A 24,717-nucleotide genomic window follows, 5' to 3' on the forward strand; every position below is an offset into this window, starting at 1 on the left:
AAAATTTAAAACCCATTTGTTAATTTTATTAACATGCTTTTTACCAGCTTACTACTTCAATAAATCACTTTTAAAAGAAGGTCTATGCACATCTGAATTTCTGTCAGAGCTGGGGTGGGGGGTTGTAGTTGGAGAGGACTAGGGAGCATATTCACCTGTTCACTCCTCTCTGGCAAACCTCTTCAATCCTTTCTCCATCTGGTCATTCCAATCTTACCTCCAAGCCATCTGCTCTCTGTCATTCAAACAGCTCTTAAGATATTGCTGAGGCTATGCAGCCTACCAAGAACAATCCAAGGGGTGGTTGACCATATAATCTAATCCCACCCTGTTCAAACAGGTAACATAAGACCATAGCACTGAGGAGGAGACTCTAGAGATCATCTGTTCCAGTTGCCTCTTTTTTTATACAGATGGAAAGCAACACCAATAAAAAGGAAACGGGACAAGTATCCAGAGTTCCTTTCTCCACGTTTAACTGCTTTTCCCCTACAACATACTGTGATGTTTTCATCCTTATTTTTATCTACCCCTTCTTAGCAATGGGTTTAGACTTCTTTAGACATGTGGCTTACAGATATAATTATTCTTAACTTTATGCAGTGTAAATACAGTTTTCAATCTTCTATTTATTTATGGATTTGTTCATTCACTACTGTAGGGGGATGGAATTGAAGAACATGTTGTCATCTGTTTTTTTTTGTCCGTATCACTAATGTTTCTTCTGTACCCCATGCAAAGAGCTAATTCATTATTTTTTACTTAATGATGTGTTTCAAAGAAATAGAAATAATATCGATTAACAATGCTCTTCCTCAAGAAGCTTGTTATATCCTCCTGGAGGATACAATATATTTATAATACAATGTATTGTATCCTCCTGGAGGATACAATATATTTATAGATTAATAAAAGCAGATTTTATGTATATAGATATAGATATAAATATAGATATAGATAGATAGATATAGACTATAGCTAAAAGATTATAGAAAAATGAAAAATTATTTCAGTAGTAATTAACAATCAGGAGAAACAGAGAAGGTCTGTTCAAGGAAGTGTTCACCTCTTAGCAAGGAGCTAAGAATTAAAAGATATTGAAAGAGGAAGAAGAGCACCCCCGCATGGAGGATAGCCTGTACAAAGGCATGGAGGTGGGAGATGAAATGTTAAGGAGAACAAAGAGCAAAAAGTATAGAAATTAACTGGTCCCAGCTTCCCTTTTGGACCCTTCTCCAGGCAGAAATAAACACAGCTGTTTGGGCATTTAACCCTTGCTGAACCCCGAGATATTTCCTTTGTTCCTTAGTACTTGCCTGTTAGAGTCACTTTCATCCTGCTTTATAAAACTAGACATCCTAGGTATGATTACAATAATGTTCGAATTTAATTTGACTTTTAGGCAATGAAAAACACATTTTGGAACTTTCATTGTGCATTCCTGCATTTTTGCAGTGCCCATCCTTTTACCCTGCCTATAGTCCCTTTAAAAAGTGGGTAAAATTTCCATGTGAGGAGAAGCCACTTGTATTGTTGAGGCTGAGAAGCAAAGGCATTTTATTATATACATCAAATAAAAGAAAGATTTACTGGAACGGCAGTCCTGTAGTGAGGGTAAACTCATCTCAGTGAAGCTGCAAAATCTCTGCCACCCCCTTCTAATTCCAGAGAAAGAACTTTTATTAAAAGGAGTCCTGTGCTAATTTTATGTACAAAATATCCGAGGAGACTCCATGTTCCATTTTAGAATATCATAATCAATGAGATTAATTGAATCTTCTGTGAAAGATTCAGTGCTCAGAAGCATTAAGAAAACTACTCAGATTGATGTATGTTTACATATGTACAATAAACACGTACAAGTGGATGCACCATGACACATGTGTTATCAGACTCTGCATGTGAGTATGAACATCCGTGGACATGTATTTTATGGTCATTCATAAGTGTGAACATGGTTAAGCAAGAATAACTGGGTACGTGTGCATGGACACGTGTATTTCATGCAGATGTATATATTCTGGTGTTTGTGTGAATCCAAATGTTTATGCATTATCTATGCACATATGTATTGTGTATACACACACACACACACACACACACACACACACACACACACACACACACACATATATATTATATATATATATATATATATATATATATATATATATATATACATTGTGGAATGCACGTCCCATTCTGGACGTGCATTCACAGTTCACTGAAGGTTTAGCTTGTTAGTCTGTTCCAGACATGAGCTATATTCTAAATGACAGGAGACAAATGTGTTTCGCTAAATGTTGTTAATTCTTGGTAATGATGCAACTAGCTAATAGGAATCCAGTTTGGATTTCTCATTTCTTCAGTCTGGACAGCAACCAGCAGTTCTTTCAGAGCCAGTCATAACCTGAGAATAATTAGCGAAAGCCTGAGGATCTTGCCTTTCTTTGTGTCTTGCTACCTGAATGTGACCTGGAGCCCCCCAGGACTTCTGTAAGATTAAGATTGGAAGTGGAATGGGGGTGTGAAATTAGATAGCCTTTCCTGCTCAGGGTCACACAGTTAATAAGTGGCAGAGGCAGGATTTGAACATGGGACTTTCTCCTAAACTCAGCCCTCTGCTACTGAATTAAATCAGCAAATTGATGAAGTTAAAATTTATTTGGATGGTGGTGATCATCGATATGAGAAATGCCATCAAGAGTGAACTAAGGGGCAGCTGTGTGGTGCAGTGGATAGAGCACCAGCCCTGGAGTCAGGAGGATCTGAGTTCAAATTTGATCTCAGACACATAATACTGTCTAGCTGTGTGACCTTGGGCAAGTCACTTAACCCCAATTGCCTCAGCAAAAATCATAATCATAATCATAATCATAATCATAATAACCTAAACTATTGTGGAAGTCATTTTGTTTTTCACATTTCTCCGTTTTCCAAAATCATTAAGAGTTCAAATCTACAACCATCCTTGGTGATGAGAGGAGGTCAAAAATATTATGGAAGTGCCGGCCGAGAGACTTGTGGAACTTGAAAGGGATACTTGGGACTTCTTTGGAACACAGCCACTCTTGGGCTAACTGGACATCTGTTGCTTTTCCTAGCAGCTGGGATACGGAGACAAAGTGATGGTAGGGTCCTCCCTTCACCAATGTACATTTTAGCACCAAACCTGCACACGGAAATAAATATTCAGCAGCAATCCTTTGCTTTCATCACAAAAAGCAGACAGTAGAAGCGACTGAAATCGAGATGAGCCACTTTGGGGGAGTCGGGAAAATGGTACAGTGGGTTCTAAGCTTTCCATTTCTGAAAGGGCTATTTTAAAAGGATCCAGCCTGACTGAAGCTATTATCTAGTATCTGAGTGCACTGTTGGCAAACTGGTTCCTGCATGTCTTTGAGGCATATGGAAATTGATGATGAAAGTGTCTAGTGTAACTAGAAATATAATTTGATGAAAACTGAAGCAGTGAACTGTGAGAAACTGTTAAATCAGTGTCATCAAATAGTGCTTGAAAAATAATGAAACAGAAATCCTAGCACTATCTGAGTAATGTTGGGCGAAGGGGGGGAGGTTAGAAAGCCTACAGTACATGGAAAAATTAAGAAAATACATGAGGTCATTCTCTTCTAATTGCTGGGGGGGGGTTTCTCTTGAAAAATCACTTCTAAATCCACCCTCAACCCCCCACCCAGACTTGCCCTCCATTTATCTCCGAGTAGACAATGATATCACGTCTCGGCCAAATTATTCCGACGCTGGAATTGGCACATGTCTAGAGAATGCCATGGTTTGGCGTTGGCACGGGACTTAAAGATGCCGTAACCCCCTAACCTAAAAAGCAAGCCAAATAGGAAAAAAATGGTCCCAAGTTTAAGCTGGCGGGGAGCAAAATTGGGACTAGAATTAGTGTGTATAAACAGGAGGCACCACAAAGGGAGAGAACTCGAGCTGGACAAAGGTGGCTGGAGGGGCAAGGGGTGGGGGGGACTGCTCCAATCATTTTCATGTTAGCAATTCATGGAGTCAGTAAAAGACACTCTGTACGGGCTGAGTTTGAGGAAAATCCGGCGGTTGCTTTGTTCTGGAGTCAGAGGGAAATCAAAACCCATCTGAACTGTACACAAAGCGGGAATGACGTCCTGCCTCCTCGGCGGCTCCGGGCCCCGCCACACACACTTAAATGACTTGGGTTCAGGGGGAAAAGTCTGTGATTCTGTGCACAATAATCCATGTCTCAGGCTGGCAGAACGCCGAAGCCCGAGCACCGAGGGGCTGGAAGGCTGCCTTTTCAAAAGACACGCTCGAAAATTTGTACCAAAAGATCACAGGGAGACAGAGACAGCTGGAAAAATTGGAGCCGGGGCTCAGGATTTCATGCCAACGTTACACCTAATGCGAAGGGAATGCGGATGGTGGAGGGCGACTTAGGGATGCTAGTCTGGGCGGCGGGACTGGACACCCAGCCTGAGATGAGGAGGACTGGCAGATATTGTAACAGCGTCCGAGCCATCCGGAAAACGGGGCATCGCTGGCCCCCTCCTCGTGAGGACTTCTTAACGAGCAGGAAAAGGGAAACACACAATATAGACTGTGGACGTCATCCCAGAGAGATGCCCAGCAATGTGCCCATTTTTATTTTGTGGGAAAATCTTTACCCAGTGAAACCTGAAGGGGTCTGGCCCTAAAGGAATTCTCAAACTTTTGGGGCTCTGGATCCCTTTACAGTTATTTAAGACTCCTTCCTCTCAAAAGAGGGTTATATCTATTAAGATAGATGATAGAGAAATAGAGGGAGATATATATATATATATATATATATATATATATATATATATATATATATGTATATATATATGTATGTATATATATATACAGAGAGAAAGAGAGAGAGAGAGAGAGAGAGAGAGAGAGAGAAAGAAGAGAGAGACAGAGAGAGAGAGAGAGAGAGAGAGAGAGAGAGAGAGACAGAGAGAGAGAGAGAGAGAGAGAGAAAGAGAGGGAGAGACAGAGAGAGAAGAGAGAGAGAGACAGAGACAGAGAGAGATGATAGATAGAGAGAGATGGATAGATGGATAGGTAGATGATTGATAGATAGAGATATGTAGATATACATACTATATAGATAGATATAGATATGTTACATCTATTAATAGATGCATTATATTGAAATGAAAATGTCTTAGTATTATGAAGGAAATAAATTTGGCCATACAGATCCCCTAAAAGGAGCTCCTCTATGGCAAAGCTTTATAAATTGTTCTAAATTGTAAAATGAGTTTTAGTATTAAGAAGGAAATAAGTTTGGCCATACAGATCCCCTAAAAGGAGCTCCTGTATGACAAAGTGTTTTTTTTTTAATTGTCCTTAATTGTCTTAGTATTATGAAGGAAACAAGTTTGCTGTACAGATTCCCTAAAAGGATCTGTTGTATGAAAGTTTTTTTTTTTAAATTGTCCTAAATTGTGTGAGTCTTAGTATTATGAAGGAAATAAGTTTGCCATACAGATTCCCTAAAAGAATCTCCACTATGACAAAACTTTTTTTTAAAAAAATTGTCCTAAATTGTGTATTGTGATCCTGTAAGAGGTCTCCTAACTGACTGGGGTTAGCAAAATTTTCATTTATTATCAGTATATGCTTGATTTGTTTACCTATTTTATATACCTACTCATATATGCAGGGTGGTATAAAAATTTCTCAATGGAAAAGGAGTTTTGTGTTTAAGAAAGTTAATAAACTTTTCTTTTTATTAGTATGGGGAACTTGTAGATGACAACAACTCCCTCCAATGTAGATTATCAATTTTTTTTTGGTAACTGGATACTAAGAAGTTACAGGACTTGTTCAGGATCACACATTGAATCCAGATCTTTCTGATCACCAAGCCTATTTATTCTCTATCCAATATGCCAAGCGACCAGATTTAAAATATATTTTTTTCTTTTTCCCATTTGGTATTCTTTGATATTAGACATTAGGGTCTAAACAACAATTATTTTCAAAAGGGGGATTTTAAAAATTCATTTGGAAAAATGTTTATTAAATGTCAAAAAGACAAAGCCCTTCTTGCTCTCAGGGAGCCTTTTATTAGGAAGTAAAACATTTTTGTTTATAGATGAGGAAAAGGTCTGAGCTTGATACAAAGGAACTAGAAAGTTTTCCTGAGTTTGTTAAATTTCTAATGGCAGCAATTTCTTTAGTAACTCCTTTGTTCATTTTAAAGAATTAAGAACAAGGTGGTAAAAAGCTTTCTTTCTTTTTCTCTGCCTCTATCTCTGTCTCTGTCTCTGACTATCTCTCTCCCTCTCTCTCTTTCTATCTTTAACTCTGACTTAACTTCCATTTCTGTTTTTCTGTCTATTTCAGTTTCTGTCTGTTTCTTTCTCTCTTTCTGACATTATCTCTGTGTCTCTGTCTTTCTCTCTACTTCCATTTATCTCTGTTTCTGTCTCTGTCTTTGATTCTCTCTCTCTCTCTTCTCTCTCTTTCTCTCACTTTCTGTCTCTCCCCCTCCATCTTTTTCTGCTGTTTGTTTGACTGGACCTTTACCTTTTTCAGCTGCAATTTTGAAGAATTCATCCTTGCCCTCCAAACTTAACAGTCGATATTAAATTTGTCATAAAGGTCTGAAATGCCTCCAAATTGAATATTCTCTCCAGTATTATTTTGACAATATTTGATCTGTATAGTAATCTGGATTGATGCTAGCTCTCTTTTCAGATTGAGATACACCACAGCTGTTATGATAGACATGAAAAGAGACAGAGGCAAACTATCTCCATAACACACCCCGATGGTCACATTGAGATGTCTGTCACAGAAGAGAGGGATCTCTAAAGACTGTCATTTACAGAAGACAAGAGGAAGGGGATCAAAGAGAAGAATTTTGAGCAAGAATTTAAAAGAAAAAGAATCAAGAACAATGCCTGACACAGAGTAGGTGCTTAATAAATGTTTACTGATTTATTAATTTGTTTCATTTGATCTTCTGGGATACAATTAGTTCAGAAGTATACAACCACTAGCAAATGGGAAAAAAACACTAATGCAACTTAATGACAGGTTCTAGAATATACATGATTAATATCATGCCATATTATATTTATTGATTATTTCTGTTGGAATGAATTGGAAGGGATGGCTGTTGATTTTCTAGAAGAGGCTCACCCTTATTCTTCATCTAGTTTGGTCTTATTGACCCCAAATTTTCTGTAAACAATTTCAGAGGAAAGTCTTTTCTTCAAAATAATAGTTTTTGTGAATAAAATCAGATTATTCCTAAACTTGTCTCCAGTTTGACATTGATCTATTTTTATACAGGTGAAGGTAGGGAAAGAAATTTCAAATCTTTTAAGTTAAAATTTTCCCTTCCTAGTTTCCCAGGATCTAATGTGATAACTGGTTAATGGAGTTGTTTAAAATTTTCATTTTTTGCATTTTTAAAAATCTAAATGTGTGCAGATGTCCCAAAGATTTTTTTCTTTTTCTTTTTCTAGAGCCTATACTTAAACACACACACACACACACACACACACACACACACACACACACACAACTAAATTCTTCAATGCATGTTAAGATTAAAATCATAGGCTAATATGTAGCTAGACTTCTAATCTGATATACTTTACCTCCTTTTGATTTTTTATTTTCAGAATAAGGAGTAAGCCCTAAGGGCTCCCCTGAACTTACCAGCCTGTTTAGCTCCAGCAATCATTGATTCAAGTAACTTATCTCTTCTTGATATTTCTCTGTGATTTAATAGTTCCAGCATGGCCCTAGGAATTAATACTCACAGGCCTATTCCTGGAAGTGCTATACTAACGGCCCATCGTCAGAGGAGACAAGCCAAATAGCCTTTCTTTGCCTCAGTTCTTCTTTTGTAATAACATCTATTTTACAGAAGTGTTTTAAAGCTTAATAAAGTATTTTGAGCTTCTTTACTGAAAGCAAAGCATTCTTAGTTTTCTATGGGTGTTTGGAATTTTTTAAATTGGAGAATGTTTCTGAGCTGTACAGGACCTTAGAGCTCATCTGCTCCAATCTGCTTATTTTACAAGTGAAGAAACTGAGGCTGAAAGAGGTTAAGTCAAGTACAAGTACAGCTAACCATTTTGATGCTCAGGGCAAGTAGTACTAAATGAATTCTCTTACCAACCAATGGTCGGGGTAGATACCAACATCAACCCCTGGGTTTAGGGGAGTGTGATGTGGAAAGATCTGGCTATTATCCAAGTGGGGAACAGGACAGCCAGGAGCTAACCTGGAAAATATCTTTCCTGTAAAAGTAGTTGGCCTGGGAAAAAACCCTGATGATCTCACCTTGGTTGTGTCTTTTTGTGAAGTGATTTGTCCAGTTTCGTTCACTTACAACTGATAAAAACAGATAATTTATTTTTAAAATTTGTATATAATTAAGCAATTTTATAAGGCATAAGTATATCAAATACCAAAAAAATACAAATAACAACTATGTCTTGTCTTTTGGTAGTGTCTATATGTCATCAAAATGAGTTTTATGGCAAAGAATTCCACCTTCAGAAGATGTTAGCATACTCTGTGTCTATGTGTAGTGCGTAATAATTGGAGATTTACTATCCAGACTCATCTACGCAGAACTACTTTTCCAGTATGTTCAAAATCAAAGGGAGTAAGATCCCTGCCAGATAGGAATTAACTCAGAAAACCACAAATTAGAATTATTTATTTTGTATTGTATTTTTATTTATTTCATTAAACATTTACCAATTATATTTTAATCTAGTTTTGGCTGCCCTGGAGAATTTTACAGGTCACTAGGAACCATTTAGGCTCAAGTTTAACTACCAAAAATAGGTTATCAAAAAATCTTGGAAGATGCATGTTTCTCACAATGTAGACCTTCATTAATTGTACCAAAGAGGTAAGTAATACGAAGATAAATTAGCCAGTTGATTTGCTCAATTGAATCAAGTTCTCTGATTATGGAGAGGTAGGGAAAATGTAACTTTCTAGATAAAATCTGGTAGTTAAATTGATTAATCATAAGATAGATTGTCAACATATCCTCAAATTAAAGGGGGAAGCTAGTGTCAGAGGGAAGCTTCAAATGTATTCTAAAACCATCCTTTCCAATATGACACTAAGGTTTCAAATTTTTTTCAGTCAGAATATAACATCTTACAAAACTAGAAAGAAGAATAAGCTTCTCAAATTCATATAGGTCCATTATCAGAAAAATTGGTCACTAAGTGGTGATATTTTTGGGGAAGATGGGAGGATGATGGACAAAAAGAATCCTGAAACTGTGACCAAGACAAAGGAAGGATTAAAATATGAATCAATGAGGGAAAACATCCATATTAATGAAATTTTAGGTCTTTGTATACCTTGAGAAACTTGAAGGAAATACTTGTTGAAAGAAGTACAAGGAAACAACAACAACAACAACCTAATTTCTGAGATTTGATGATGAAAAAATATGAAGGGATTTTACTAATTGAGACATTTTAATTTATACCTTTCCTCCAAATACTTCAGCTAAGTGCATGCCTATGAAGACAAAATATAGTGAGACTAAATATGCACACTTAGAAAGGTAATATTGCAGGGTACATTCCCTGCTAAGATGTGACCAAAAGATATGAATAAACAATTATCAGAGCAATTGAAAAGGAATCATTACCAAATAAGGAAAAAAAATTTCTGAATTACTAATCAATGACAATTATAACTTCAAACCATTTTTATCATACTCATCAATGAGCAAAGATGATTTTTAAAAATTGAAATCATCATCAGTGGAAAAACAGAACAAGTACATAAGAACACCATTGGTCAAGAGGCAAATAGGTCCAAAGGTTCCAAAAACAATTTGGAACTATAGTGTTGAGATCCTTTGACTCCTGCACTTTACCATTGGGCGTACCAAAGAGGTATAACCGATATCTATAATTAAATATTCATAGCAAGCAAGCAATAAGCATTTATTAAGCACATACTATGTGTCAGGCACAGTAACCCCAAATTGGAAACAAAATGGGTGCCAATCAATAGAAGAACGTCTCAACAAACTGTAGTACTTGAAGGTTATAGGCTATTATTATATGCTAAAAGACAAACATAAAGATAAACCAGAGAACTTTTGGATGACTTATGAGGTCTAGCACAAAGCAAGCAGAACTAAAATAATAATATTCACAGTAGCCACAATAATGTAAAGCAAATAGTACATGAAGATGTGGAATTTCAGTCCCTGCAATGACCAGTTTTAACTCCAATGGACTAAAAAGAAAACAGTTCCTTCTTTTCTGAAGAGAAGTGGACTATTGTATCAAATGAAGCTGTTGGATGTGATCAATGTATCTATTTTGCTTACCTATATATTTCTTCATCACAAGTTCCTCATGTATGTATGCTGGGGAAGTAAGCAATACTTGGAAATGAAGTGAGTTTTTAAAAAAAATTTATTTAAGAACTAACATACAATTTTAAAAATAAGAAAGAAAAGTATTATTATAAGATTAGGGAAACTAAGTGGCTAGAGTCAAGAGGTTTGAGTTCAAGATGAGTGACTAGCTGAGTGACTCTGGGGAAGTTATTTAACTCTATCCACTGTACCACTTATTATTTATTATATTACCTCTATTTTCTAGGCAGCTAAGTGGCACTGTGGTGAACAAAGTACCGGGCTCAGAGTCAGGGAGACTCATGTTCCTGAGTTCAAATGGAAGCTCAGATACTTATTAGCTGTGTGATTATGGATAACTGATTTAACTTTGTTTGCCTCAGTTTCCTCATCCATAAAGTGATCTAGAGAAGAAAATGGCAAAACATTCTAGTATCTCCATCAAAAACAAAAGGAGTGAGAGAGAATTGTACCCAACTGGAACAACTGAATGACAACAAGATTATTATATGTATGATGGATATTAAAACCAATTGGAGGCCTAAGTTCAAGTCTTGACGTGACCACACTATTGTTTGGGCAATATTGGACAAATACTTATCCTGTCGATGCCCCAGACAGCTCTCTCTAATAATAAGGTAAAGAAAAAGTGCTAATGTGAATTAGGAAAAAGAATATTTAGGAAGTTCCTTACACTGATTAAGCTATCTACATTTATCTGTTCATCCATAGCTATATTTATATATCTGTATCTATATGAATAAGTCCAAAAATAGCTATGTGATTAAGGTTAGTACGTGTGTGTGTGTGTGTGTGTGTGTGTATTGCTTGTTCAGTAATTTTCAATTCTTTCTGACCCTTCATGATCCCACATGTGTACACACACATACACACAACACACACAGACAGATACATGTATTTTTACAAGCAAGGATGAATAAATCATTCTGATGTAGCTGCCTACTAGATTGTAAACTTTTTGAATACAGGATTGTCTTTTGCCTCTTCTGTATCCCCAATGCTTAGCATAGTGGTTGTATTTATTTTAAAAATATTAATTGATTGAGCATGTCATTTTAATACATTTATGGTTATAAAGAAGAGGCAAGAAAAGTTAGGAAGATAATTTTGTGACCTGATATATTTGTATATCAACCTATGACACTGTAGTACAGGACTTTTTAATATCATAGAAATAGCTCAGTTGTTTGACTTGGGACAAATTTTATAATTTCTCTGTGTGTTAAGTTTTCTCCTTTATAAAATAAAAAGTCTGAACTAGATAAATATTGAGGTGCCTTTCTGCTTCCAGATCTGTGATTACGAGCTCAGGGAAGATTAGTTTCCAAAGTCTTACTTTGAGGACATTCAATTCATTTTGAAAAGAACACCACCATGACACAGAAACTGGTTGGCTCCATGCTGACTACTTGCCTATACTAAGGTCCCTTCCTGCTCCAGATCTGTGATTGTGAACTCAGGAAAGATTAGTTTCCAAAATCTTTCTTTGAGGATGTTCAATCCACTTTGAACACCACCATGACACAGAAACTGGTTGGATCCATGCTGACTACTTGCCTATACTAAGGTCCCTTCCTGCTCCAGATCTGTGATTGTGAACTCAGGGAAGAATAGTTTCCAAAATCTTACTTTGAGGACATTCAATTCATTTTGAAAAGAACACCACCATGACACAGAAACTGGTTGGAAGTCCATGCTGACCACTTCCCTCTTTTTATTTAACCAGACTGATATGTGCGTGTAGACATTGCCTAAAGGAGAAATACCCACAATCAATAAACTTTTTTTAAAATGCCCCTTTTGACTAAAAGAACAAGCCTTTAGAAAAGCAGTAATTCTATATCCTCTGTAAACTAAAATTGTTCAGAGACTTCATTGGCTAACCAAAGTTTGGTATTGGAGTTTTAGTTCATGAGAGAAAAGCTTAAACTGGTGGAAAGAGAGATGTTTTTCTGCCGTCATCTCTGGCTGGACGGACTATGGTCAGATCAGACAGTGACTGACTATTACATGATTCTTGTGGTTGAAGGAGACCTCTCTGGGAATGAAAAGATCTTGAAGCTGTATTCCCAGGTTGCCTTAACCCCCCTCCACCCCTTAACACACACACCCTTTCCTCTCAGTGTGGTTAACCCTGACATCTGACATCACAGATGCTCAGCATGCACACGTCTCCACTATTGCCTAGGCGATGCTGGCTGCCTGGCAACAACATCCCCTCTTCCACTCATACCCCTTAGACTTCGGGTTGGCCTTTTGTGACATCCCTTCCCCTTCTTTTTTCAAGGAAGCCTTGGATGTTCATTTGGATATGCTTTGTTTTCACATATCAGTCTGCCCCTCCCTCATTACCTTTCCATTCCATTCCAAAATAAAAACCTTTCAATTCATTTAAAAAAAGCTTTGCAACAAGCTTATATTAAGTAATTCCTATGTTCCAGATTCTAGGAATATAGAGAAAAAGAGGAAGAAAAATTTTGCTGGCTTCTCTTGTGGGCAGGGGGAACAGAGGTGAAATGCCTGCTTTTAAATATAAGAACAACTAGTTCCATGATTTAGTTGGTGTAGGGAACTCCCTCTACCAATTCAGGTCAATACTTGCTCTGCAAGCTCCAATCTTAGCTGCCTAGAGCCCTGAGAGTTTAAATGCTTTATCCGGAGTCACAAAGTGTGTTAGAAACAGGATGTTAATATACTCTTTATCTAAATATTGACAAAGAATTTCAAGATGGAAAGAATTGGGGTGCTTTAAAAAAAGGCCTGGTATGGAAGATGGCACCTGAGCAAGACTGATGTGGGAAAGGAGTAAATCCCAGACTTGAGGAGCCATTTGGGGGAAAGATTTTAAGCAAAACTACCCAATAGAGTGAGTGTACTTAGCAGTGACTTCTATTTTTGTAATTATCTTCCAACTATCCCTTCCACATTGCAATTTTCCTCCTCGTAGTTTTGATATATCACGGTTTGTCAGAAGAAATTAAATGGGAATTTTGGAGGAGTTTTACAGAAACTGCAGATAAGACATGGAGGCCAGTGGATAACACAGAACCGATGACTAAATACTTAACCCAATTTTTACAATAAAGTAATATAAATATCTCATAAAAGGAAAAGAAAAAATTCAGACTTCTCTGGAATGAAGGGAGGATCAAAATTTTTTATACGAATTTTCCAGATTGTGGGAATGTTACCCCTGTAACAAGAAGGTAAAACTGTATATTGTTTATCAACAAAAAAGAATGAGTAGATTAAATCATTTTGAACCAACTCTTATTACATTTAACCTGAACTTTATTGCTAATTAGTGATGTCTTTATTTCATTACTGTACACTTTTTAAAAAGTGCTTTCAGTTCTGTTTTTTTTGTGATATATCAGTTCATGCTTCTTCTAGACTTCCCGTCTTTCTCTAGACTTCTACTATTTACCATTTGTTATAGCACAATACAAATCCATTACAACTATTTCCCCCAATCTTGTCCAACCATTCCCCAAGTTTTGGCCTTTGCCTTTCTTTCTTGGGTTGGGAAGCCTTTTTTTTTTTTTTTCATAATGGGTCCCCCTAGTTTTTTCTCTCTGACGAAACTGAGAATGAGAAGAAACAGATACAGAAGGGAAAAGACTCATTCAAAGTCATACAACTGCTAAGGAGTTGAGTAAGAATATAACTAAGATCTTTTGTCCCCAAACCAGAGCCACTTTTCCTACAGGGACAGACTTTACCTGTTAGTGCCTAAAGTCCATTGTTTTTCTATCTATGGCTTTTTAATCCAAACTGATTACTTTTTCCTTCTAGGTAAGTCTGTAAAGAAAAATATCAAATCTAAGCAATATATTTGAAGTATAATTATTTTAAAAGGTCAAAAAATCAGAGAATTGAAAAAATAAACCTTTTTGTCCTATAAAAGGATGAATCACCTTGTCAGCATTTGGATCCCAGTAGTCCATCAAGCAGTTGAAAAAAATACCTTTAGTTTTTATCTCTTCCCTGCTCTAGGACCTAAGGTAAAGCTATTTAAATTGGCATTCAAGGCTACCTAAAACCTTATTGTTGTTGTTGTTTACTTTATCTCATGATTCTCCAATATGAATTATAATCCAGCTAGGCTCAACATTGCTCATTGTATTGTGCCTAATTTTTTTGTCCTTCAATGTTTTCATTTGTAGTGATGTAAACATAGTGCCTGGCAGCTAAGTGATATAATGAATAGAGAGAGCCCTGGACCTGAAATCAGGAAAACCTGAGTTCCAGTGACCCTACGCAAGTCACTTAATCTTGTTTGCCTCAGTTTCAACATCTGTAAAAAATGAAATAAGGGCATCTAGGTGACACAGTGCATAGAACATTTGGCTTGGAATCAGGAAGACTCTTCTTCCAGAGTTCAATCTGATTTCAGACACTTATTATGTGATCCTAGGCAAGTCACTTAACTTTATTTCCCTCAATTTTATTACTTGTAAAACGAAAAAGAAGAAATGGTAAATCACTTTCTCTGAGAAGAAAAGCCCAGGGTCATGGAGTCTCAGATGATTGAACAAGTGTACTTATTGCCTCATTCCTTTGGCAAATTGAATGAATCCCTCTCCATCCCTAATAGTACAAAAGGAGCTCAGAAAGTCAGAGGTATTAAGTCCAAATCTTGATTCTTGAATTTTACTGAGTGAAGCAGGGCAGGTCACTTCTCTGGGCTTCTTCATCTGTAGAAGGAACAAGTTGGAGTAGTTGACTGTGGCAGTCAAAGATTATTTATTAAGTGTCTACTATATGCAAAATACTGTGCTAGACATTGGAAATATAAATAATATATAAATAATATAAATAAATAATAAATAATAAAAATAAATAAATAAAATAATAAAAAATCCTACTCTCAAGGAGTTTATATTCACATAGATAAGACAATGTATATATATATATATACATATATATAAATATATATACACACATATATACATACACAAATATATATGTGTATTATATATATACACACACATATACATATAAATACATATATTCCAACACCTCTGGAATTCAGGTACCAGAAAAGATGGCCTCAAAACAATGGTTTTAAGACCAATTCAGTTTTGTGGAGGAGATACCAGGAGGGTACAGATAAATGTTTAACAGTCAGCCACATTTTATCTTTTAATACCATAATAATTCTTCTGTGATGCAAAGGGAAATCCAAAAAATTTTACGCAGATTTTCCAGATCACAGGGACTCTGTGCTTCTAACTCCAGTGATGTGAAAGAAATAACTGTATGCAACTAGGGGGCAGAGTCTATTTCATTTTGTTTTCTAAGCATCTGACTTCATGCATAACAACACGGAATTAGAAAGGGGACCCTAAAAGTCATGGGGTCCAATACCCTTATTGTACAGATTTGGAAACCGAGACTAAGAGTCAAGTGATTTTTCCAACATCACACAGCTTGTAACTTGAGTGAGGATTTGAATTCAGGTTTTCCTGATTTTAGAATCTTTTTGGAGTCCTTTTGGAATTGAATTAAATTGAGATTACATTTTCTTGATGGTTGCCTAATGCATTTTTGAAGCTATTCCAAATGGGAGTAAAGTGGGAGAAGACAGCGAGAAACAGGATAATTTATCTCAAGATAAATCTAGAGGTAGGGCTTTTTTTTTCACTTTTTTTTTTAAAGGGACATGGGAAGAGATCCACGTTTCTAGAAAATCTACTACACTTTCTGCTTTTAGAAAAACTACAAGACCCATGAGGATAATCATTAAGGGTCGTAGTGATAAAATACCCTTAAAAGGAAAACACTAATCATTTCAGGGAGAGAAATTAAGTTACATTTTCCACATCAAGAAAATGATATTTTGGTGTTGTAAGAGATCCAAATGATGAATAATTCACAGAACTTTTTTTTTAATTGTAGCACTTATCAGAGTTGTTATGATAATCTATGCTCTACTTCATCATGTGATATGCCTGAGGTTTGGCATGCTTGTAAGAAATGCACCATATTTAAAATATCCCCCCCTCCTACTTAAAAAAAAAAAAAAGATATTTAAAGTTTTGAGTTCCAAGTTCTATCCCTCCCACCCATTTTTCCCCCTCCCTGAGACAGTAGGCAATCATATATAAGTTGTGCATGTGCAATTATGTAAAACATTTCCATATTAGTGATTTTACATAAGAAGATTCAAATAAAAGGAAAAAAGAAAATGAAAAATAGAATGCTTCAATCCTATGGTCAATCACTATCAGTTCCTTTTTTTGGAGGCAGATAGTCTACTTCAGAAGTACTTTGGGATTGTCTTGGATCATTGCATTGCTGAGAATAGCTAAGTCACTCGCATTTCTTCATCATACAATACTGCTGTTATTGTGTACAATGTTTTCCTCATTCTGTTCACTTCACTCAGCATCAGTTCATATAAATCTTTCCAGGTTTTTCCTGAAATCGTTATGCTTGTCATTTCTTACAGCACAATAATATTCCATTACAATAATATACCACAGCTTATTTAGCCATTCCCTAATTGATGGACTTCTTAGCCACCACAAAAAAAAGAGTTGCTATAAATATTTTTGTACAAATAGATCTCTTTTCCCTTTATTGGATATCTTTGGGATATAGATCTAGCAGTGGAATGGGAATTCACAGTTTCAAGCATAGTTCCAAATTGCTCTCCAGAATGGTTGGATCAGTTCACAACTCAATAAACAATGTATTAGTTCCCCATTTTTCCTTATTCTTTCGAACATCCTTTTTTAAAAATTTTTATTTTATTTATTTATTTATTTATTCATTTATTTTTTGTTCAGGCAATTGGGGTTAAGTGACTTGCCCAGGGTCACACAGCTAGGACGTATTAAGTGTCTGAGACCAGATTTGAGTGATCCTCTTGACTTCAGGGCTGGTGCTCTATCTACTGTGCCACCTAATTGCCCCAATGTTTTTTCTTTTTTTTTTGTCATGTTATACACTCTGATGGGAGAGCGATGTTACCTTAGAGTTGTTTTAATTTGCATTTTTCTGCTCAATAGTGATTTAGAACATTTTTTCATATGATTATAGATAGCTTTGATATCTTTGTCTGAAAAGTTCGCTTCCTTTGACCATTCATCAATTGGGGAATGACTTGTATTTTTATAAATTTCACTCAGTTCTCTTTATATTTGAGAAATACGATTTTTTCCCCAAAAATATGTGTTTGAAATTCCCACCCCACTCCCAGTTTTCTACTTTCCTTATGATTTTGGTTGTTATCTACTATTAAACCAAAATTTATTCACCTCTTTTTTCAGTTCCTCCCCTCTATGAAAGTGTTACTTTGAAGTTTTTGGTGTAAGCTGGCCCTCCATTTCTGTTTCTGCCTTTCTTAGGGTGTAGATCTAACATAGATAGATATGTTTGCCCAGTAGTGCTGAGTAAAAGAATATAGGAAATTTAAACACTTTTGTAATTCCAAAATGACATTCAGAATGTTTGAACCAATTTATCATTAATAGTATATTTGTGCAATTGTTTTCCTCCAGCCCCTCCTTAAACTGATTAATCCTGTTGTAGGCACTGCTCTAAAGCCAGTAGTCTCTTAGTTCGGGTTTGATGTTGGGATGAAACAAGACACTTTCAAGTGTCTTTAAGCATAGTATAGTCAGAAAACATTTATTAGCTCTATTTGCCAGAAACTGCAGCAGGAACTGAGGCAATAAAGAAACGCAAAACAAATAAAACTACAAACTTTCTTTGACTTCAAGGGGCTCACATCCCAATGCATAAGATACTATAAAAATAACTATCACCATCTAAGAGACATACTAAAGAGATGGAAGTTAAGTTCCAAGAGAAGGCAAAAACAATGGGGGTAGGGAGATGAAGAGAATCACCAAGAAAGGTCTTCTAAAGAACATGACATTTTAATTAAGTTTCAAAGAAAGCCAGTGATTCTAAGAGGTAGAGATGAAGGGAAGAAAAACATTCCTCATATGGATTAAGCCAATGCAAAGGTGCAGACATGGAGTTTTGTGTTTGAGGAACAGCAGGTAGGATAAAGTAACTAGATCAGAGAGTGTACAGAAGAAAGGAACATGTTAAGGAAAATGGAAAAGCCAGAAGGGACAGGTTGTGAAGGGTTATAAAGGCTCCAAAGAGGACTTTACAAATAAAGGACTTTATAGAGGACTTTACCTGGAGGTAATAGAAATCTTCTTAAGTTTACTGAATATGTTGGGGGACAAAAGCTGTAAATAACATGTTTAAGCTTGAACTTTAGGAAAAATCCCTTTGGCAATTTCCATTATACCTTCCTAAATGATCTGTCACCAGCCTCAAGTATCTGTCCTTATATTCCTTATACCCCAAAGGTAGAAGGAAAGCTTCTCACAGACTTTTCCCCCCTGATTTCTGATCACCTTCCTCTCACCCTGTTTGAGAGGGGTTTCTCTATGTTATACTACCATTAGATATTAATTTACTAATGAAAGAATGGGCTTGTATTTGTCCTCTCAAATATGAATTCATTTCTTCCTTCTCTTCCTTATTATAATGGCTACTTTATGCAAATTGCAACTAAGTGATATGATGGAGAGAAGTCAAGATTTGGAGTCAAGAAGATCCTAAATTTAGACTCTAATTATGTGATCCTGGAAAAGCCAAATTAACCTCCCAGCCTCAGTTTCCTTATCTGTAAAATAGGAATAATAATAGTATCTATATACTAGGGCAAGGGCAGCTGGGTAGCACAGTGAATAGAGTTCCTGGCCTGAAGTCAAGAAAATTCATCTTCTTGAGCTTGTTGGGGTAAGCCAAATATATTAGGATATCAGGACATTAGTCATCTCTGAAAGAATTCAAGCTCAAACCATTTCCAAATCAAGCATGGGCATTTACCTTAAGGGAGAGGGCAACCCAGCAACATAAGGTGAGAATTTATATAGAGAAGGAAAAGTAAGGAAAAACAGAAGGAAAATTGAATTATCTCAGAGGAGATTGTGCAAACTTTTGGACATTAGAAAAGTCCAGGTGATTGGATTAATATAGGCATATGAGAGGGGGGAGGGAGAAAGTTAGGAGGGAGGGAGGAAGAAAAGGGGGAAGGAAGGGAAGGAAGGAAGGAAGGAAGGAAGGAAGGAAGGGAAGGAAGGAAGGAAGGAAGGAAGGGAAGGAAGGAAGGAAGGAAGGGAAGGAAGGAAGGAAGGAAGGAAGGAAGGAAGGAAGGAAGGAAGGAAGGAAGGAAGGAAGGAAGGAAGGAAGGAAGGAAGGAAGGAAGGAAGGAAGGAAGGAAGGAAGGAAAGGAAGGAAGGAAGGAGGAAGGAAGGAAGGAAGGAAGGAAGGAAGGAAGGAAGGAAGGAAGGAAGGAAAGGAAGGAAGGAAAGGAAGGAAGGAAGGAAAGGAAGGAAGGAAGGAGGAAGGAAGGAAGGAAGGAAGGAAGGAAGGAAGGAAGGAAAGGAAGGAAGGAAGGAGGAAGGAAGGAAGGAAGGAAGGAAGGAAGGAAGGAAGGAAGGAAGGAAGGAAGGAAGGAAGGAAGGAAGGAAGGAAGGAAAGAAGGAAGGAAGGAAGGAAGGAAGGAAGGAAGGAAGGAAGGAAGGAAGGAAGGAAGGAAGGAAGGAAGGAAGGAAGGAAGGAAGGAAGGAAGGGAGGGAGGGAGGGAGGGAGGAAGGAAGGAAGGAAGGAAGGAAGGAAGGAAGGAAGGAAGGAAGGAAGGAAGGAAGGAAGGGAGGGAAGGAAGAGAAAGAGAGAGATTGGGAGGGAGGAAGAGAGAGAGAGAGATAAAAACAGAGACAGAGAAACAGAAGGGACAAAGAGTCAGATAGTAACAGGGACAGAGAAAGAGACAGAGAGAGACAGAAGATGGAAAGAGAGAGACAGAGACAGAGAAATGGGATTACTGGGGCTGAAGCAGCAGCTAAAATTCCATTATTCCTCCCTCAAACGACTGGGACCCAAAATTATATGGGGCTCGGGATGAGCCATACCTTCCATATCTGTTTCAGTCTGATAAGAGGCATAGAGCTGGTCCTGCCTAAAGGCCGATCAGAAGAGGGTGGAGATGGATGTGAATCATACCGCATCAGTGTCCAGGTGGGAGATGTCCCTTCCACAGGTTGAAGCATGTGTCTATATGCCTCCTGTAAGGCCATTCGAAATCTGATTGAGGCTAGTCTGGAGGACACAAATCTTATTAAAAAGTTTAAAAAGGTAAAGTCTAAATATCAAGAGCAGAATAACAATTAGGAAAGGTGTCAGTGGAAGTAGAGAAGATTCCCTTTGAAAGTAATTACTGATATAGGGCCAGTAACTGGCCTTCAGCCCATAGTTCAACCTGAGAAAGGTATTGATGTAAAACACAACAGAAAGTGTTGGCAAGAGCACAGAGACCCCCTTTAGAGGCAGGGGTGTAGTATGCAGTAGTCTATCACTATATTAGCCAAAGTGTCAAGGGATATTTGGAAATCTTTGAGGGATTGGGAGTTATCCCAGGTGAATTCTTTGAAGGCCTTGATAGGATAGCAATGATATACATCATTCAAATATTTCCTTGGAGGAGGAGGGAAAGAAGGAAGGAAGATAAAAAAAAATTGGAACTCAAAATCTTATAATGTTGAAAAGTATCTTTACATGTAACTGGAAAAATTAACTACATTGAATTTTTTAAAGAACAATGTTGAGAGAAGAAGCAGATGACTTCTTAGAAGAAGGTTCTCAGTTCCCAGATCTTTCATTAATTAAATGAGCTAGTGCATTGAGTTCTGCATATAATCTAATAATAAACTTTCCATAACTTGTGAACCTTTTACCAAAAAAAAAAAGTTTCAAATGACCAAGATATGGGACAAAGATGGTTGTCACTCTTCCCCAAAATCCATCCCCAAAAAATAGCCATGAAGGTGTATGGGAGACACATGCAAGATGAGGCTAGATTAGTAAGGGCTGGCAGCTGAGCCACCCACATGAAGTACATCCAGCATGGGTGGAATTAAAAGTGGAGATATTGGGATTACAGTAGTATCATCCTTCAATGTTACAAACCATTCCATTTGTATAATAAAAAAATGTGTAATAAGAACATGCTTAGTTTTCACAATGGCATTACATATAATGAGATTTACAAAATCTTTGCCAGCAGTCAAGCAAGAGGTGTTGCTGGGAAGAGGCTCCAGAGGGAGTCACCAAAACTTTTAAAATCCTAGCTATTATTTTGTTGCTGTTACTTAACACACTGATTCTCACTTTGACTTCTCATTATCTCTGACACAATTAGTATGCAAGATTTTTCTAAATAAAGAAAATCAAGCAACAGAAATTAATGGCCTAAATTAATGGTCCTTTCTAGAGTTAACCACATGAAAATAAGCATTTCATTTCTTAATCTTGTGTTTCTCTCTGAAAGTATTTACTTATTTTTTTTCTTTTGATCAGTTTGAATATTAAATATCCTGCTCATCTTTGAGTTCTTTGAAATGAAAGACTTGAATTATTTTTCTTCCTGAACACTATTTTCTTTGATATTTAGACATTGCATTGAAAAATTATGTTATTTTCTTTTTAAAATATCAATTTTTTATCCCTTTTCCTTCTTATTCACAAAGAAACAGTGTTGTAGTTGTTCAGGCTTATCCAGCTCTTTGTGACTCCATGAACCCTATTGTCCATAGGATTTGCTTGGTAAAAATACTAGAGTGGTTTGCCTTTTCCTTCTCTAGTGGATTAAGGCAAACATTAAGTAACTTGCCCAGAATCACAAACTAGTTAGTGTCTGAAGCTGAATTTGAACTCAGATTTTCTTGACTCAATATATTGTCCACTGAGCTACCTAGCTGCCTCTTTAATGAGAAGTAATTCTATTCTATTCTAATTTATTTTCCTTGGAATATAAAAAGCTTTTTAGGGAGAGGTTCCCATTAATGCCTATAAAATTTATTGTTTGATACAATTCTGAACTATGGCTATGATGTTTCTTAGGAGGGTAAACTTTAGATTTCTTTCTCTTGATATTTTGCAAGTTTTCTCAACTTCTACTTTGCTACCTCCTTTCAATATTTACAGGCCGATTTCCTATACATTTTATTTGAGATATGGTATTCCAGGAGTTTTTTATGTTTTTTTTCCCCTGGAAGTGCTATAATCCTTAGGTTTTTTTTTTTCTTTCTTAACCCATCTATAAGTTCTGTAATTCTTGATTTCATACAGTTCTCAGATTCTTCCAATATCATTATTGTTTTTGTTTTTTCCCCAATTTTTTCCTTCTGCCTCTAGATTTTACATTTTAATTGCCATGATCTTTTTCAAAGAATCTATTATTTTGCACCATTTCTGTCTTTTGTTCTCTCTGTCTCTTGCTAAAAGTTTTCATTTTTTGTTCCTGTTTTTTTTTGTTATTTTCATGTTATTCTTTGATACTCTTCTGTGTCACTGCAAAAGTTCTTAGAGTTGTTCCATTGTCATTTTAAAGAGACTTAAAAAGTCATTGAAATAACTTTACTTTCCTCATGATTTCGATTCAATTGCCCTTGTTGTAAAGGACTTTTCTGTGGAGATGACTTGTTTTGGATCATTTGTTTATTTATCTTCTTTATTCAGTTTTTATTTATCTTTGTTAGTCTCCACTGGTTTTTCTGTGGTGTCTTTGTTGTTAATGCGCTTATTACCATCAATCCTCTTCGCTTCATCCATCCCTGCTGCCTATTCTCTGTTCTTACAGACCACCAGTGTTGGATAATCAGCTCAAAAGGGAAGACAATGGAGTGGTCCTCCATGTTCTGTTTAGAGAAGAAGGTAATATAATTTGGGACAAACCAGACATTCCAATGCCCCACCTGATAGAAATTCTTCTGGGCAGATGGGACCGATCACTATGGTGGTCAAACTATGAATATACATGAAATGGGCTAAAGGGATGACTGCTTTTATTATATACTATCTTATAAAATTGGAAAGATTCCATTTATGACCAGAGTTTAACACTGCTTTTTGTGACTGATATTCTTCTTTCTGAGTCAAAAAGAAATATAATATACATCAATATAGGTCAGTCATATAAAATAACTTCATCTTTAAATGGAGATGAGCTCAAATAGGAATTGAAATTGGGAAACTATTAAAATATGCAATATTAAATGGAAGTATTTGTTTAACCCAAATTCTAAAAAACATTGCCCAGTGTGGAGGTAACAAGAATATTGCTGTCTCAAGATAATATTGAGAAATAGGAGGGCATATTTAGACTGGAATTTTGAAAATAAATTTTTGAGTTGAATGGCAAGAATCCAAGTAGCAGACCAACTATATCAAAACAGAGTACTTCAAAAAAGTTGACATTTGCTATAAACATCATGAATGAATGAATGACTACATTCTCCCAAAATGTTTGGCAGAAAATGTAAAAGAAAACATTTCAGGACCTACACACAGTAGTATATGCAGTGGCTATTGCCATGGTAAAACCCACAGGAGAAATGTAGAGAACAAAGAGTTCTTCTAAACATGAGCAATTATATAACTCCACTATATCAGAAATTTCTTGATATTTTAAAAGACTTTCATAAAGCCTTTGGAAAATTAGATCAATATTTAGCTGACATTCAGAGTAGAGAATGAATGATTAATGTCACCAATGAAAGAAACACAGAAACTAATCTAGAAAACGAATGACAAATTCTAGTTTCCCCTAATAAGCCATTAAAAAGAAAACTTGAAAGATTAAGAGGATACACAGATGTTATATATTTTGAATCCTCCCTGATGGGCATATGACAATGCTCTCTTTTGTTTTCTTTCATTTTATTTTGTATTGCTTTTCTGTTTTTTCTTTTCTCTTATTCTATTTCTTCAAATAAAATAAATTTGGTTAAACAAAAGATGACAGAAAAAGTTAAATAAATATAAAGATCAGTAAAAATCAATTTAACATCCATATTTTTTCCCTACAGAGTCTTGAGAATCAAAGAAATCAGAGAGAGAGAGAGAAAGAGAACCCTTGAAGAAGGAAGATGTTGAATGTTTCTATTCATCTATATGATGCTAAGTGAAAATGAAACTTGGATCAAATGTGAATCAGAAAACTTGTATATGGTTAATATAACGGTAGCCTGTTTAGGCTATTGACTTATTTTCCAACTTCTCCTAGCACTTCGGGGTCAGGTTCCCAGAAAGTTCCCAGAAAATAACTCTCCTCGATTATAAAGGTGAGCCTAAAAAGCTGGAAGTTGTGATGCTATTGCTTGAGACCCTAATTTTTAGATTACCCAATATTAATCTTCAGTGATTATTTTCCAATATTATTTTCAAAGTCCACTTAGTATATTCCTAATATTATATTTCCAATTAATATC

General features: G+C 36.2%; 1 long non-coding RNA gene across 2 annotated transcripts; it reads left to right on the top strand.

The window, feature by feature from the left end:
- Positions 1 to 2,917: 2,917 nt before the first annotated feature.
- LOC141546556 (uncharacterized) lies at positions 2,918 to 24,717 on the top strand. Of its 2 annotated transcripts, XR_012483332.1 has the most exons (4): positions 2,918 to 3,131; positions 6,727 to 6,942; positions 23,088 to 23,161; positions 24,316 to 24,717. It is a non-coding gene; the product is annotated as an uncharacterized LOC141546556 (long non-coding RNA). The 2 variants fall into 2 exon arrangements; XR_012483331.1 differs by lacking the exon at positions 2,918 to 3,131 and having other exon boundaries at positions 6,393 to 6,942.

This window comes from Sminthopsis crassicaudata, chromosome 6 (assembly GCF_048593235.1).
Source record: "Sminthopsis crassicaudata isolate SCR6 chromosome 6, ASM4859323v1, whole genome shotgun sequence".
In the NCBI taxonomy this organism is placed as follows: domain Eukaryota; kingdom Metazoa; phylum Chordata; class Mammalia; order Dasyuromorphia; family Dasyuridae; genus Sminthopsis; species Sminthopsis crassicaudata.